Source organism: Cyanistes caeruleus, chromosome 2 (genome assembly GCF_971803275.1).
Source record: "Cyanistes caeruleus chromosome 2, bCyaCae1.hap1.1, whole genome shotgun sequence".
In the NCBI taxonomy this organism is placed as follows: domain Eukaryota; kingdom Metazoa; phylum Chordata; class Aves; order Passeriformes; family Paridae; genus Cyanistes; species Cyanistes caeruleus.
In genome coordinates this window covers 17957712-17974212 of record NC_141702.1, presented here as the reverse complement: position 1 = coordinate 17974212, position 16501 = coordinate 17957712, and the positions used below count along the sequence as shown (strand labels likewise).

The following is a 16501-nucleotide window of genomic DNA, read 5'->3' as shown; positions in this document are numbered from 1 at the left end:
TTTTTTAAGTCCAGAGGGCTGGTGCCAGTTGCCTGTTGTGTTTCTTGTATTATGTGTAACTTCTAGACAATATTGACACTTCTTATTTTATGTCATCTGCTGTTGTATTTTATTCTGGGTCTCTCTTGGACATTGGATCACCATCCTGTGGAAGAACTAACTATTGTTGGGCTGCAGCACAGACTATTGCTCCATATGAAATACTAGCTACAAGTACTGCTGCTGAAGTAAGGCTGTTGCAGGAGGTTTGAATCCCTTCTGGATATTACACTGTCCAGCTGACCTCCTTGTGTTTGATTTTTTTTCTCAAGAAAATGTTCTTGGCTGTAGAGGAGTCAGAGTCCTGTCCTTATTCTGCAACCTCAGCTTACCCTGATACATCTGGACAGTGGGTCACATTGCCCTGCTAAATATATTGCCTGGGAGAGACAGCTGCGGAGCAGAAAAAAGATTATTTTCACTTTTTTATGGGAGAAAGACACTGGAATCACATGCATGGAAGTCACTTCCAGCAAAGCTGGAGTGTAGGAGACATTATTGGTTTTATTATCAGACTTGGCAGTGTGAATCCAGAGGACTGAATGACAAATGAGAGAATAAAATATGTGACAACTAGTGAGTTTAAAGGAATGTGACCACACAGGGCTGTCTTCTTGAAAAATAGCATTTTTAATGATGAATGTGATGATATTTGGAAAAACAAATCCCAGCAAACCACAAATATTTTTTTTCTGTACTTTATTTGTTTCCTCCATCCTTCTCTTCTTCATTTTCACACTAATTTAAAGGGAAATGGTATGTAAAAGAGGGTAAATTCTCTTATGTAAGATGTTATTAATAGAAATCTTTTTTATAGAACCATTTTTCCTCAGAGTTATTATATGTTCATTTATCACAGAATGGTTTAGAACTTTTTTTGTGTATTGCTACTAAGGTTTTAGAAAATAAGGGGAAATCCTCAAGAAGTCTCCATCCTAACTAAAGCAATTTTAGCTGACTGTGGGGGTTGTTTCTTGTGAAAGTTGCACCTGTACCATGTTCTCAGAATACAGTTTTCTCAATGAAGGAGGAAGGGGAACCCTGTATGCTGGCAGATTTCCCAGTGTACTTGCGGAGGTAGCCTGGGAGGGAGGATGGCAATCTGCTCAGCAGGGTTGTAGGAGGTGTTTATAATCAAAAGCAACATTTTCAGACTCCAGTGGCAGAGGAATATACTTAGGGAGGAGAAATTCAAAAGGCAGCTGTTCCATGGATTGTGAATGCCTCAGTTTTGTGGCTGTGCTGTGCATGACCAAAGGTGTTACTGCCTAAGGGAGAAGAGGGAAAGAGAGGTGGCCTGTGCAAATAGCTTTAAGTATTACAGCTGTGCAGAATTGATCCCTGTGTTTGGGTGTCCTACAGACTTGAGATGGGGATAGTTCATTGACTTGGTATACCTGGGTCTTGTAGGGCAGGCTTTGAAATCACCTGCTATTTTTCATCCAGCGACTTCCCAAGTAATTTATGTTCAGCCTTCAAAGGAAATAGATAGATAGATAGATAGATAGATAGATAGATAGATAGATAGATAGATAGATAGATAGATAGGTAGGTAGATAGATAGATAGATAGATAGATAGATAGATAGATAGATAGATAGATAGATAGATGAATAGGTAGATAATTCACCAAGAATATGTCCATTACCTCTGGGGACAGACACTGTCTGTGGGAGCTAGAATCTGACTCTCTTACCTTACTCAGAGCCTAAGCAGCTGCAGGATGCTTGTGGCTTAATCCAGTTATTTAAGAGAGCAACCACAAATTAACTTTTCTCTGAGCATTCATGTTCTTTAGACACTTTAGGTGGCGTGAGGAGTCCTATAAAAATTATCTGAGAATGACACAGAATTGCTGCTAAGGCAGAGGGAATGGGTGTCAGTGGCAGGGCCCTGCAGCGCTTTGAAATGGATCATGTCAGAATGAGACCAAAGTCTAGAAAAACTGGCTTGAGAGCTCTACTCAGTGTACACATGTACAGTGTACAAATAGATCTATTCGGTTTCCTATCTGTACAGTGGAGATGGTGGTCCTTCCCTGGGGCACAGGGAGATGAGGAGAAATGCATTAAATTCAGAGCTGCTCAGATAGAACAGTAATAGGGCTATAAAAGAAGGAAAAATGGCATTCTGGAACTACACAGTTATTATTGCATTATGCTGTTCAGGTCAAGGGTTGTCTCCAAAAATGCCTAGAATATTTTGAGCAGCATAGAGAATAAGTGAAAAAAAGAATTAAAACTGAAGGATATGTAAGAGGGGTGTAAAACAGAACAAGGAGATGGTGGAGAATGAATGGAGCCTGCTTACTGTCAGCTTTGATATATTGCAATTTAAGTATGGTACATTTCCCTGGGCTTTCCTTTGCGTTAAAATATAGGTTGCTCTCCAACTGCCTTATACAGAAATTGAAATCCACTCAGCAAATGAATACCTCCCCCTACTCTCCCAAGCCAAGAGTAAAAGCTTCAAACATCTCCATCAGTACAGAGAAAAATGGAAATGGGAGTGTTTAATTCACAAGGGTATTATGGAGATAGATTAATTCATTTATTTGAGTGAGAAAGTATCACAGAGAAACACAAATAAATGCACCAAGCTTGAGGTTTTCTGCTTGTTACCATTTCTTACATAGTTTGTAAAAACTAATCTCAAAACTTTGAGAACTTTGAATATAAAAATTGAACATTTCTTTGAAAAATTTTTCCAAAGAACATAGGTACACTGTGTGAAGGACAAATTGACATTTACTATCTTAATTGGGTTAGTACACGAGTGGTAAAGCAAACAGCAGCATAAAACTGTAATACTGATCTTTCTGGTCTCCAGTCTCCTGTAAAAGTACAGGAAATATGTTCCCATGTTAATGGTTTTGGAGTGCCAGCAGATATTCACATGGAGACAGAAAAGGAAAACTCTACTAACTGTCCTTTTTATTGTAGGGGGAAACAATATCTCCATACAGGAAAAAATCAGGATCCAAATATGTAATTACAGATATAACAGAGAGACTACCTGATTTTAGTAGCCTCAGCAGGATTTGCTATTCAGTACCCATATGAAATGAAATCCAGCTTGCAAAGAAAAATAGCATTCACACAGAAACCTTAAATTTTTCTATTGTTTTTTCTAGTTGTAACTCATGTGTGTAATACCTATGCAGCATATACAGAAGGCATCTATTTTGGTTTATATACACATTACTAGAGCTTTAGCTTGGTTCAATGCCAGAAAGTGTGAGTTTTGTGTTCAAGTAAATGCTCGTGTTAAGTATTCCTGAGATGTGTTAAAAGGTATCCCCTCCTATTACACTCAGTGTGTGGGTCAGGGAGGGCTCTAAGTACTGAGTTAAGGCTGTACAGGGAACACGTGGGGCAATAAATAAAAGTACCACCCATTTAATATGGCAATCATATAATGGAGGTCATGGTTAACTCACAGAGTGTGCTCAGGGTACCTTTTTATTTGGATACTGCCTATGTTCTGTTTTCTGCAATTGGAAAAATGCTTATGTCCCAGCTGACAAAATAAAAGTTATGTAAACTTATCTCTGATGTAAATTAGATATTTTGATTTACACAGATGTTTTGAGATGGAAATATCTTCTTGTGACAGAGATTGAAGTGTTCTCGTAACAGAACATCATCCCAAAACAAATACTCTTGCCTGGGGATATTTCCTGATCAAATAGCTTACAAATTACTTAATATTTTTTATGTTGAATACTTTTTCACTGTTAAGATTGAAAGAAAAGCATCAGATCATGGAAATGGCAGTATTGTAATGAAAAATGTTTCAGTCTGAAAGTAAAAGAAGGGTTTGTCTTCATTAATATCAATGAAGCAGAAACATTAATTTTCTTTCTTTTGAAAATAAATGTCACATACAGCATTACCGTTTAGAATATGCATTCCTTGAAAGTCCATACTTATAAATTTCCCTAGAAATTTTGTGGTTTTCCAGAAAGCACACTGTGTATTTAAAAGATCCTAATTGATACCACATTATCTTCCATCTGGCTACTGTGTCTTTTTGCAAAAGCCTGAGTTTAGACAATTTCTTCCTTCTGATGATGGAAACTTAAGAAATAAGTTGTTATCCAGAACACTTATCCCATTTTATAACAAGTGTGTCTCACTGGTTACTGATTAAGTTCTCATCTGATGGGTGCTAATAGACACATTTGGTTGTTTCAGTTGTGAATGCCAGCGAAGGGAGCAGTTGTCTGATGAAACTGAGAGTGGTGTATAGCTGTATATCACAGGTCTGCCACAGCAGTGCCTAAGAACTGTTGTTATTGCCCTTTCATATATTTTAAGAGATGGCCAAGGGGTTAGAACAATAAACTCTCACCACCAGAGACAAGAGGAAGTAGTTACTCAAAGCACAAGTTCTTTCTCTGTGTCTCTCTCACCACCTCCCCACCCATTTCTCCATTCCCTGTGGCCATGTCATATTACATTACAAGCATAGCAATTAGCAAGCTATCTTCTGAGTGAGAAGAAACAACAGAAGTGAGAGGGGAATGGACAGGTGGTGTGTGAAAGCATGTGTGCTCAAGCTATTCATTATCTTGAGTGCAGTATTAATTTGTAAATGTTAAATAACAGCCCAAGCCTCCAATGTTTCCACAGACTGCTGGTACTGTCAAATGTTGATCAGCATTTAAAAGAACTCCCTGCCATCAGAGGCTCCAAAAGTTACACAAGTCTCTTAAGGCCTTAGAGTCTCTTTACCTTACTCTTCTGTCTCACAAGTGTCTTAAAATGAAAGTGTCAGTCCTATGTTCCCAGCGTCACTATGCTGACTCTACCACTATCAGACTAAAGGGAATGTAAAGAACTTTCTTGTGCTGGATTTCATCTTGTCTGGACCAGCTCCTCCAAGTAGCTGACTTGATAAGTTCTAATAAGAGGATGTGTTTGATAAAGTGTGCCTGTGATCAGGGGGGACAGCAGTGCTGCAGCATTTTTGATCTAGCGGGATTTAAGATGGACAGTATCTGTGAATGCCCAGCCCCAGAGCTGAAGGTTTTACTGCAGCTGGCAGCTCAGCCCCATGCAGACACTTGTTCACTTCTTGTCTGTTCCCAGTGGCATGGGGAAGAGAATCAGAAGGGTAAAAGTGAGACAACTTCTGGTTTGAGATAAAAAAACCCACATTTAATAGGGAAAGCAAAAGCTGCTCACACAAGCTGTGCAAAACAAGGAGTTAATTCACCACTTTCCATGGTTCAGCCATTCCCAGTAAAGCAGGGTTCCATTATGTGTATTGGTGACTCAGAAAGAAAGAACACCACAGCTTTAAACGTGCCCACCCTTCCTTCTTCTCCACCCTGCCTTTATATCCTGAGCATAACAAATAGAATGAGATATCCCTTTCATCACTTGGGGTCAGTTGTCCTGGCTGTGTCCACACTAAACGAGGCTGATATTCAAGGGGCAAATTTTGTTTGTATGTTGGTATGTCTCTTTAAAAACAAGCAAGAAAATAAATTTTTGTCTTTCATCTTCTTTTGTGAACAGTGAATTCTGCGTATGAGTGTTTCAGGTCTTGTTTAAAAGCTCAAGTGGGCCACTTACATAGTAATTCTAACTAACTGAACCATCTCTAGGAACAAATTTTTAACTCAATTTTCAGACTTTCTTTCAAAGGTGCTCAACAGGAAACATGTAAAACACAGTGACCTGCTAGGTTTTGACAGTGGGCTCAGTTCAGGGGTGAAAACCAGGCCAGAGCAGCCCCAAGAACTCAGAATATATGAACTCTCTGTATAAACATAGGACCAGCTAAATCCTCCAGCATTATCTTATCTCTTTGGGAGCAGTGTGATTGCTTTCCAGGGCGCAGTCCATATGGTTCCAGGCATGTGTATAATAGTTAATTGGATGGAAGAGGTATTCTTTTCCATCACAGTATTCAGAGCATGATTGGCTTTGTTGCAAACCAACTACAGGGTAAAATACACAATGCAGTTAACTTTTACATACCCTGCCAGGTTTCATGAACAGTGCTTTACTGCTGATATATTTTTTGCAATTCCACAAGCCTCATATCAAGTGAAAGACTGTACAATAGACAAGTAGTAATAAAAACCAGTGATAGATTTTACAGCATTACAATGCAGGATTTATGAACAGGTGATTTATACAGCTCTATCACATTTGAGGTAGTAATTATGTTTGCCAATACATTTCTTGGGCTAAAACTATTTTTCATTTTAACTTTCATTTTATAAAAATGTTATCATAAATGGCGAAAAAAACAAAGAGAGAAAGACGTATCAAGATAATCTAATTAAATGAAATTCAAACGTATCCCATGAGACTATTTCTGGTCATCTGACACACAAAGTCACTTTATCATTTGAAAACATTGACAGATCTAAAAAGTCTTTCTTTAAATGTCAAGAGCAAAAATGTCTTTATTACTGTTAGTGTTTCTAGGATTTTCAAGAAAACAACACGAAATAAACATTTCTTCCTCATGTCCTTTTTTTATAAGGATTTGTCTCAGGAAATGAAAAAAAAAAGAAAGAAAAAATTTGGCAACCATATATTTCCTGTTTGGATCCCATTTTTATAGCTATTCTGCCAGCATAATCTCCATCATGAAAAGTGTTTAAATTTACTTTTAAAAGGTTGAGGGAGTGTTACATTTATATGTATCTGATATTAAGATGGGCAGCCACACAAAGAAGGAAGAAGCATCAGACAAGCCAAGTTTGAACTAGCATAAGGCAGATCATCTTTTAAACCTGAAGTGCACATTTGTTACAGAAACATTGGAAAGTTGCTGAAGTTCAAATATTCAGAAATGACAAAGAACATTTTGGGAAGCCTAAGTATAATGTGCTATTATCTGAGAACTCTTTAATAAGGGAAAATTATATTACTTTATAACTTGTTTTGAAATAGAATTACTTTTTGAAAGAAAAGTACATTATGGAAAAATTGTAAGAGCCGCATCTAAAGTTGTGTTGCTCAGAACAAAATTTCAAAGCCTACAAATCTCAAGCTTCAAGGCATATGGCCAGTTGGGATATCATTACCGTGTAGGTGTTGCATTTGCTGGTATGTCACAAGAAGCTTTATTGCCTCAGGAACAACTGCAAATGACAGATGCTGTGAGGTCCAAATTACCAACCTAATTACCTGTGCAACATCTCCACAGAGACCACCCAGCTGGGAGGGAGTGAAATGCACCTCTGTAACTCTGGCAGCTCTGCTTCCGGTGTGGCATGGGTTTCCCGTATCTTGGGGTTGGAGATCTAAAAATTGGGACTGCAGGTAAAGTATCCCCCAGCCTCCCACTTCCATTGATCCTTTTATCCCTTCCTGGCCACCCACTTCAAGATGTTTGGGATTCTTCTTTGTATTCCTCCTGCACAAATAATGTCTACATTTCTATCAATTCAAATACACTTCAGATATTATACTTCAGAAACTGATGGTAGAAATCAACATACAGCATTCAGTCTATTTTAACATCACTATTTTAGCCATGAAAACTTGACCAAACTTTTATTTTCCCTTCTGTTCCTTCTTCTACTGAAATTAAAGGGTAGCAGAAAGATACCTGAATATAAAAGTTCCCAGAGAAGGCAGTAAAAAGATTTCAGTACTGATATATTATAATGAAAGGCTTTTTAAATAAACATGAAGTAACATTCTGAACTGACAGGTGAAAATTATTTTTTGTTTTGAATTTTTAGAGTGGGAATATTGCCAAAGTAAGTGTTTGGGAAGTTCAAATTTAGCTAGTCAAAACCTTTTGTCAAAATGTTTTGTCTGAAGAAAAGAAAAATTCTAATCACTAGTGCTCATTTTACTTATAAAATTCTTGCTGCTCTACTTGCCAGCTCCATTAGGAGCTCAGGGTCAGTCTGGGATGCTTGTATGTCACCCACAGCAATGAAGTGGTCCCAGGTACAGTGGAATCCATCTCACCCTTCCCTATTTAGGTTTAAAATGCTTACTGATTTAAATCAGCTTCCAAGTGAGAAATCTCACTTTGGTGACACACCATTGAGAATGCAGTAGAAAGTGTTCCTGGGGATCTATAGGAGGTCCTGGGGGGCAGCTATGGGATTTCTTAGGGGCAGGGTAAAAGGAGGCAGTGGGGAAGTCCCAAAGCTTGGGAAGATCAAAAAGATACTTTAGGAGGTTCCTGAGGGCATGATAATTTTATGCTTGTATATTTTTGAGAGAAGCTGTTACCAGGTTTCACAGCAAGGGTGGAATTAGTTATTTAATTTATTACCATGTTAGGTTATTGGCTCCATGTAGCTCCAGCCACACGAAATTCTCAAGATGATATGTGGTTTGTATATAAGAGTTACAGTTTTGCTCCAGATTATAAGAAAAGACATACAGAAATTGGAGCCTGATGTTCTAAAATATAGCAAATAAAGATAACCTTCAGTTATTCCAGTTTATATAATTTTTTTCCATAGAGTTTCCTATCCTTTTTGATTGTATTGAACATAAATTTTCCTGCTAAAAATGGGCAGTGTCTTAAGTGAGGTCTTAAAAATAAGGAGAAAATTCCTAAGTTTTGAGGAATGATTTCATAGTTTTGTCTGGTTTTTTTAAAACCGATGCATTACCTAAAAAAATTCTTCTATTTCAACAGTATATTTTCCCCATAACATTTTAGGATATTTATACCTAATGTCATTACACATTGTAATTATGTAATTGCACATCTTAATTGCACATTCTCATTATTTCATCATGTACGCTACAACAATTAAGTAATTAGGTCTAATAGTATAAATTAGACTTAATTGTATAAATGCATGACAATAGCATAAAAATGGCCTTAAAGAACAGAGAAGACTTTAATCAAAACACAAGGAATGCCTTTTGTGTGCAATCAGAGGAATGTGGGACACTGGACTAATTCTATGCAGTGATTACTGGGGACTCCTACACTCCAGGGTTCCCATTCCCCATTGTCTTGTTCAACTGGGGAGGAGAAGATGGAGAAAATAATGGGTAAATTTAAGCCCAGGAAGAAGGGAGGGCTGGGGGAAAGGTATTTTAAAGATTTGGATTTTTTTCTCTTTAATTTTCCAATGTCAAGTTTGTTTTTCCCATGACAGTGGGTGCTGAGCTATCTCTCCCTGTCCTTGCCTTGACTAATTTTTTCATTGTATTCCTTTACCCTGCCCATTCGAGGAGGGCAGTGATGGAGCAGATTTGTTGGGCACCTGTTGCCCAGCCAAGGTCAACATATGACATTAGTTTTTTAACATAGTAGGAGCCACGGAGTCCATCTCGCTAGCTTGTCCCAGTTTTTTGGCTAAGAATGTGCTTTAAGCTCCAGTACCCTTGAGTCCAGGTCCCATTTAGTGATGAGAGTGTTCACAGCCATCACATTATAATGCAGTGAAGTCTCAATACTCTGTCCAGACTGTTGGATTTTGCTGCAAAGGACCTGGCAAATTCAAATATGTTTTAAAATTTAAAACCTGTCAGACATTTTATTTTTTTTATTGACCCTTCTTGACAGGGAGTAAAGGTTTTTCTGCTACATCTACATCTGAACTGACAGAGAAAGCCTCACCTCACAGAAGCCTCTGATTGTCTCATGTAGCAGAGGCTGTACCCTGATTGTGGACTTCCCAAGAGAAGGAGGACATATGGGCAAGCCACAGGTGTGCAAACAATAAGACATCATAGTAACACTGAGCCATTACAAATTTTTTGCCAATATTTTAATGTTTTCAGAAGACTCAACTGAACTAAACTGATTCTCTCCTAAACTAGGAAGCAACTTCTGCAACAAAAATTCTCATTGGAAAATCCACCAGTGTTTGAACTTGAAATATTTGTCCTTTCCTACTCAAATAACTTTATTTCATAAAAGTAGATTTTAAAAAAATATTAATTGTTGTATTGTGACCATACTGCGAATTCCCTTATAAAGGAAATATATTCCCTTCTGAACCTTCAAAACTTCCTTTCATAGGCCAACCAGCTAAAGGAGTTTTTGCAGTTAATGGCTTTAAAAAACCTGTCTCTATGGGAGAGTCACCAAAATGATCCCTTTAAATTCTCAAGGGAATGTATACTTATTTTTTGTAGCTCAACAGAGAAGGTATTCTATCTGATAAAACTTATATTTATTTTGCTTTCTTTGTTTTCAACAGAAATTTGTGCTGGATAGGAAGTTGAGAGATAGTTTTATCCCCATACTAATTGCTTTAATTTTTCCTCCTAAGGATTCCTAGAAAATCGCAAATAGCCTAGAATAGCTTATTTTTTTTTACCTAAACATGTATTTAATATTTTTTAAGAAATAGAGTGGGAAAGAAATGCATTATTTTTACTCTATTATAATCATATCTGTTGTAACTTTTGTTCCAATTCTTCCTTTTGTGAACTTGCAAGAATGAAAATGATTAGTTCTTTACTCCCCATTCCTCTGTCTGGAATAAAAAGTATGCCAAATATATTTCTGTTGTAAGTCCTTTGGAGACAATGGGGTTGCCAAGGGTTTGAATGTTACTTACTGTGTACAAGCCATAACTTCATCTTCAGCAGGATAGGGGTAGAGGTTCCCTGAGCTTTTCTTTAGGGCTACAGCTTTCATTAAATTTCATTACTTCTCCCTCTGGCTGTAAATAGAAGATGTACCTTAGGAAATTTAATTCTTTTTTTTGGCAGCTTGTGTGATAAAGGTGTGGCTTCTAAATAAAGGTTTAATCTACATGGAAGGAGATTGAATCAAGGATATATGGGAGAGGATTTCAGTTTTGTGCTGAAACTGATCAACACTACTGAAAGAAAAATTTAAATGGTTATATACTCCACCAGAATTCCTTCATTAAAAAAGGAGTTATCTTCTAGAACTAGTCTGGAAGTGCAGGAAAGCCAAGCATAGGAAAATAAACTAGAGGTGCACAATTCATAAAATTAATCATTGTGATTAAGAATGTTAAATTAAGTCTGGTTTGAGTCCCTGGTTTTCTGATTGGTACAAAAGTAAGGAAATTATTTTTTCTTCCATAAACTTGCCTGATTAAATAACCTCAGGATAAATCTAAATTGCTGTGGTTTTGCTCTTTTGAGCTATTACCATTGCATTGTGCACTGTGAAGAATGGAGTAAGTTTTCTATATTGACAGCAGCCTTTATTTTTGTTCTTTACTATCCTTATTTTCTTTCTTCCATTATTGTATTTCTCGTAAGTCCTATGTGAAATTGACCCCTTTTATAGTTGGCATCTCTCTTACTTCAGTGGTGTGAAGGTTTCAGCAAAGTTTTCATTAGTCTCTTGTGAAAAAAACCAAGACCATTAGATCCTTAGGACTGTGCTATACTCACCTTTATCACTCATAATCCTTCTGTTCTTCCAGTGCACTTTTTTATCATTTTATTTTCTGCTCAGCTACAAATATCCATATTTATGAAGTATTCATCACCATGGTATCCAAGTACACTTCAGTTTATTAAAAGGATTATGTGACGTGGCTGCTTGTAACAGCAGGGGATTAGACATGATGACGCAGGTTCCTTCTAGTCTCCTGTTTCTATAAATTAATACAACGAAGCACTTCCCTAAAAATAGATACCATTTGGAAGGTCATGATATAACATTTAAAACAACAGCAATTTTGTTGCAAAGTGCATCATGAGATGTCCAAGGATTCTGCCTTCCCTCTTCTAGGTGGGTGGTTGTTGTCAGCAGGTAGGAAGACTCTGCGGGCTTGTGTTACACTTGAATGGCAGCTGTCTTGTCCTGGCTCAGATAGCCCCAGAGTGGGGGAAATGTGGCAGAACAAGATATAATGGGTTTATAAAAGAAAGAGTTTACATTATGTATTAGGGAGGAATCCTTTATTTAGAAGATACTGAGGTTGCCCAGAGAAGCTGTGGACGCCCCGTCGCTGGAAGTGCCCTGCAAGTGCTCAAGACCATGTTGGATAGGGCTTTGAGCAACCAGGTCTAGTAAAAGGCATCATGCCCATGACCTTTGAGGTCCAAGCCAAGCAGCTCTATGATTCTGTGATAAAGACTGTGCTGTGTGTGACCAGCTTTATCTGTAGTATGTACTGCAGTACACACCTGACTTAGCTGAAGGCTTCTGAAATGACTCTCACAAAGGAGGGTTGATAGGCTATACATATCTATGAAGTAATCTTTCTGAATTTGTTACAATTTTCAGTGTTGTTTCAAAAATCAGAGGTTATGTTATTACCAAGTCATTCTGGATTGGTACTGTAGAGTAAATTTTTTGTTTTCCAGAATGATTGTTCACATTCTTGGGCCAGGCAAGGAAGACATTTTAATTTGTATGGGATTGTGTTTACCAACCAGCCAATGACAGTTGAATTATAGTTCTGCTGATCCAAATGAATTTTTATTGCACCAAACTTAAACTAGTAAATCATTATAACCATTCCAAGAAGAAGACTCTCTGTGTGTTGCAATACAAGGCTTATACTATTATATATTTCATGCATTTTCTAGAAACATTGATAAATGGAGAGTCAAACAAAAGTATACCAAGTATGTAATTTTAATAAATATTGCTCTTTGCACTCCATTGAAAGTTGTTGCTTCATTTCTAGTTTTGTGAAATTCAGGTTCATAATATGAAGGAGTAGAAACTGATTCTCATGGTGGCATTTCGGCTGTACAACTCTACATGTTTGTGTTCATCTCCTTGCACGGTGGGTCAGTGCAGGGCCTGTGCTGTATAAAGTACAGCAAATGTAAACACATCTAAATCTGAGACTTCAGCTTTGTACATTTGCAAACAGAGATCTGGTGAAACCAGTAGGAGATGCTGAAACCTCAGAAAACTGAAGTACCATCAGTCTCTGTTCCCATTTCTTTACTGGTGTAAAATTTTTTGAAATGACGAGATAAAGCCTCGAGGGGCTTGCATATATTGTGATCATGATTTCAGCTTGGATACTGTGTCCTAGTTAGCTTTAGATCTAGCTGGCTTACATGTGGCAAGTAATGAAATGGCCTTGGCATGTGTTTGCCAATCAGGCAATCTTCAATCTGCTGAAACTGGTAGTGCAGCTATTTAACTTGTGTTCCAATAAGTTAGGCAAGAACACTAGAACACATTTCTAGCTAAGGACACTTTTGTGGAAGACTGTTACCTCCACAAACTCTTGCACTGAACGTTAAATACTATGAACAAAATTCAGACCAAGATTCTCCTACTGAGGCAAAAGAACTGGTTTGCTGTGTGCCCACCAGAACATGTAAGGACAGGGAACATTTTTCAGTAAGATATTTTTGTAAGACTTAGACAGTTTAAAGACATTTTAAAGTGGGAAAACTTCACTTCATCACTTAAAATGGTCTTGCTGTAGACAAAAAAAAAAAAAAAAAACAACCAAAAAAACCAGCCCTAAATGTTTATTGAGCAGTGGGAGTGTACAATAAATTTTTTGGCTGTTAGTTTGCTAGACCATTGTGGATATGGTATGATCACTAGTTTACTAACAGATGGACATCCTTTTAAAGCCAAGCTGTTATATATTTTTACCATTTTAGTCTGGATGGAAACCAGCTTTTATACCTTATGTTGTGCTTTTTATTTCTTATGTCAGAGGACAAAATATCTTCCAAAAAGTGCTTCTGAAAACGAGAAACACTTCTGTAATCCATATGCACTTCTTAACCAGACCAGTGCTTACCCTGAACACTCTCTGTGCCTGACCTCAGGGCCTCATTTCCTGTCCCATCCTTTCCTTATATCAGTGGAATGCTGTTCAGTTGATTGAAGGCCAGGTACAACAGACTTAGGAGATGTCATGGCAGATGCCAGGCCTAGGGATATTTTGTCAGTCTTTTCTGTTTGTTCAAGTATTCTACCATTCGTTGGTTTTGCCATCTGTCATGCTTTGCCTGGTGACTCTTTGTTCTTACTGACTGTGTGGTAGGATCTGCTGCCTATATTTGAATCACAGATCCTGGACTAAAATCAGAGTTAACATCCAACACCATCGTTATTCACTCCTGTAAATTTAAAATTCATGTAATATACAGTGTACTCTAGATATAAATGATAGTATAAATATAAATATAAATATAAATATAAATATAAATATAAATATAAATATAAATATAAATATATGTTTTCACTGGTTTATTAGTAAAGAACTTCACCTCTGAATATGGTACAATATACTACCCAGCATAGTCTAAAATTAAGTATATTGTGGCTCTATATGCCACTTCTTTATTGATTCCAAAAGCTAATGTCAAAGACTCTTTATTGTATAACCTTTCTCAAATTATTTCAAACAGAAAAGTATCAGTGGACATAGTAGCTGATGAACAATGAGTTAACATCCCCTCCATTTTCTGTAGCCCAAAAATCAAAATCTATGGTTTCTACTCAAAAGGAAGTGATTTATTGAAGGAGGAAAGCAGTGTGGCCAAAGAAAGGTATGTTTAATTTTGGAATCCTTATGAAGGTAAAAATAAATAAACTAAAACCAGTCTGAAATAATTAAGTTGAGCAAATTGGGTGAGATCTTAGAGGCAAATCTTACACAAAAAAATGAGGAAAAGCTTTTAATTTTCAGAAGCATAATGCTAGTTACAGAAAAAAAAAGTAAAAAGAGCAAATAGGGACTGACTTGGCAAAATCACAAACTCAATACTGATATCAAAGGATAAAACATAGGTGAAAAATATAAACCAAGTCAAATTGTTAAGGAAAGTGTAAAAGAATATATATATATAGGACAACTAGCAGTGTAAAAGAAATTAAGTGTAAAGGAAATAGTTATTTAACTATTGTTAATTGTAATTATTGTTAATAAGTTGCAGGTGAAAAGCTCTTTAGTACAATTACTACCACAAGTTGTTGAAAGAGCTCAGGCAAAAACATGGTACAGTGTGGATAGATAACGCAGATATTTTCTTATCAACTCCTTGACAAGCTTCAACATAGGCTAGTTACAAAAAGAATAATGACTCTTACTGATTATTTTGTGAAAGATACCTGGCAGGAAAGTGAAGACATGCATCACGTTATATTTTGAAAACCAAAAAAGAAGGTCAAGGAATTATAGGTCGAGCAGGTTTTTCCTAGAAAAAAACCTTTGGAATAAATAACAAAACAAGCTTTTGTAAGTACTAGGAACATAATAAAATGAATAGCAATATACAATTTTCAAAAATTAATTGAACCAACCTAGGTTAGTTTCCTTTTGTAGCAGAATAATAGACCCTATGAGCTGCTACTCTTAAGACTGTCACCTGGGATTGAATAGGGATTTTGTGCAACAAGACAATTAGAATTGTTAGGCAAGTCACACTAAGTCATGGCTGTCACCCTGCCTGACTTTCCAGTCATAGAAATTCCTGTCATCATTACAGCGACTCTTTTCATGGTATCTCACTGATGTGGGTTACTTTCCAAGGTTACAGAAAATGGCAACCTCAAATTTATGTTTTAGCAGGCATTCTGACCAACCACCAGAAAGGTGAAGTATATAAATTAAATAACTTTTCAAAAGAAAGTTACAAGAGAATATAAAATAATTTTGAATCCTTTCCTCCATTGTAAAGGGCAACAGAGGCATTCTGACAGGTTTTTAAAAATGATTGCTATTATATGGAGTCTTAATGTGGAATGATAGGTACAAAGAGATGTAGATTATTTCTGTTTTACTCACTTGAGTGTTATTTGATTGAGTCACTGGAGGGGAGCAGCAAAGGCCAGCTGACACCCAGGAGGTTTCACAGCAGGGCAGGGACCCAGCCAGCTGGGACCCAGGTGCACATGAGCAAGGGAGCAGAGCAGACCAAGGTCACGTTGGGCTGAGAGTGCAGAGCAGCAGGCAGGGTCCTGGTGATGAGGCTGGAGATCAGACCACAGGTCTGGATCAGCCCTGGTGAGGATAACCAGGGTCAGACACAGACCCATCATCACTGAGGCCATTAAGTTTTATTAGTGTCCTCCAGGCACTTCAGCTAGACCTTGCTGTTCCTGTATGCAAGCAAAGATGTGCAAAGGTTGGTAGCAGAAATAGCCTGTTGTCTATGTGTACTTTTACATAAAACCTCAAGCCATTTTCTAAACAGTTTCATGATTTCTTTATCTTTCTCACCTTGCCTGTCATATTATTAAAACTTTTCTGTGCTGTGATTAGAGTTATAGCCAACAGTGCCTGGGAAACCTGAAAATATTCAAGGATTGAGAATTAATTTTCATAATTTTCCAAGGCTCAGCAGTTTGTCAGAAGCTGTTACGGATGGTTTACTACTGCTCTCCAGTTATTGTAGTTGGCTCATCAGTATTTGGTATCCTTTAAATTGACTTTGCACTGGCATAAGCCAGAAGTGTTTGCAGCTTCAGCACTGATGGAGCAGGAAGGATTAAGCTCCTCTACTAAATATATGCCTACTGTAACATGCATCTGACATTTGGGATAAGAGCAAGTAATATCTTTTGAGCCTGCAAATCTTATCAAAGAC

The 16501-nt window shown here is 37.2% G+C and overlaps 3 long non-coding RNA genes across 3 annotated transcripts in view; all 3 read left to right on the top strand.

Annotated features, from left to right (window-relative positions):
• LOC147654646 (uncharacterized) overlaps positions 1–16501 on the top strand; it is an 837032-nt gene that overhangs the window by 347518 nt on the left and 473013 nt on the right. The gene's annotated exons all lie outside the window — the stretch shown is intronic.
• On the top strand, positions 7182–12593 carry LOC147654650 (uncharacterized). Its single transcript, XR_015282793.1, has 2 exons — positions 7182–7327; positions 9555–12593. It is a non-coding gene; the product is annotated as an uncharacterized LOC147654650 (long non-coding RNA).
• Positions 14888–16501, top strand: part of LOC147654649 (uncharacterized) — a 32517-nt gene continuing 30903 nt past the window's right edge. Inside the window, exon 1 of the long non-coding RNA XR_015282791.1 lies at positions 14888–16039. This is a non-coding gene — a long non-coding RNA (uncharacterized LOC147654649). The remainder of the gene's footprint in view (positions 16040–16501) is intronic.